The sequence below is a fragment of the Cucumis melo genome, unplaced genomic scaffold (assembly GCF_025177605.1).
Source record: "Cucumis melo cultivar AY unplaced genomic scaffold, USDA_Cmelo_AY_1.0 utg001440l, whole genome shotgun sequence".
NCBI classification, from domain to species: Eukaryota; Viridiplantae; Streptophyta; class Magnoliopsida; order Cucurbitales; family Cucurbitaceae; genus Cucumis; species Cucumis melo.
Genome location: NW_026124592.1, coordinates 12,501 through 13,791, shown reverse-complemented (window position 1 = coordinate 13,791; position 1,291 = coordinate 12,501).

The window sequence follows — 1,291 nt, the reverse complement described above, 5'->3', positions numbered from 1 at the left end:
CTTTCAATGCAAAGGGCGAAGTAAAAAAAAAAAAAAAGAAATATTGTTTTTCAAAAAAAAAAAAAATAAATCTGCAATTGTTTTTTTTTTCATCTTAAACAAAGATCGCTTTCCTTTGATTCTACATTTCTATCCCGAAGTAATGAATTGGGTTCGTATAGGCATTTTGGATGCCGCTATTGAAATAGCTTTTCTGGCTATATTTTCGGCTACTCCACTCATTTCATAAAGTATTCTACCTGGTTTAACAACAGCTACCCAATATTCGGGGGATCCTTTCCCTGAACCCATACGTGTTTCTGTGGGTCTTAGTGTAACGGGTTTGTCCGGAAATATACGTACCCATATTTTTCCACCGCGTCGTGCATTTCGTGTCATTGCCCTTCGTCCGGCTTCGATTTGTCTCGATGTGATCCAAGCGGGTTCAAGTGCCTGAATAGCGTATCTCCCGAAGCAAATACTATTGCCTCGATAAGATATTCCTTTCATTCTTCCTCTATGGTGTTTACGGAATCTGGTTCTTTTGGGGTTATAGTTGATGGTTATTTCTAAATTCCATCTCTACTACAGAACCGGACATGAGAGTTTCTTCTCATCCAGCTCCTCGCGAATGAAACGATTCAAAAAAATATACATGTATTTACTGATATTTTCTGAATAATAGATTCAATTATGGGATTTTTGATATTTCATTTAATCAATCTATTCGAAATTTGTATATCTTCTTTTCTTTTGATAGAAAACTAAACTGTTTATAGATTCTAGAATAATAGAATAAGTTTTTTTATTATAGTTTTCTAAAAAATTATAGATAATATAATCTCGTTTTGTTATTTTTTCTTTTATTATTAAGGTTATAACAAATCTTTATTTTGTTTTGCCTTTTTTTATCTATTATTATATTTGATCGACCCTAATTTAGAAATATAATAAAATGGAAACGTTCGCGGGCGAATATTTACTCTTTTTATATATGTTTTGGTTCTCGGGTTAGTTAGCCCATGAACCTACCTCTCATAATAAATGGATTGGTCTTGGGTTCCTTCCGCCATCCTACCCAATGAATTATTAGGATTCGTTTTCAATAGAATATTATGTATTCACGGGTTCCCTCGTTCCCATCGCCTCTCGATTAATGGTTAGGTCTTAATTATACAATGGAGCCCGTAATAAAATTTGTTTTTGAGTCAATCTTCTCAGTCTTTATTGTCTCGGGGCTCTTGGCTTTTTTGTTCTATGAACAGATTCATCTAATTATGAATTCATCAGTCTTAATGCTTTATTACACTAC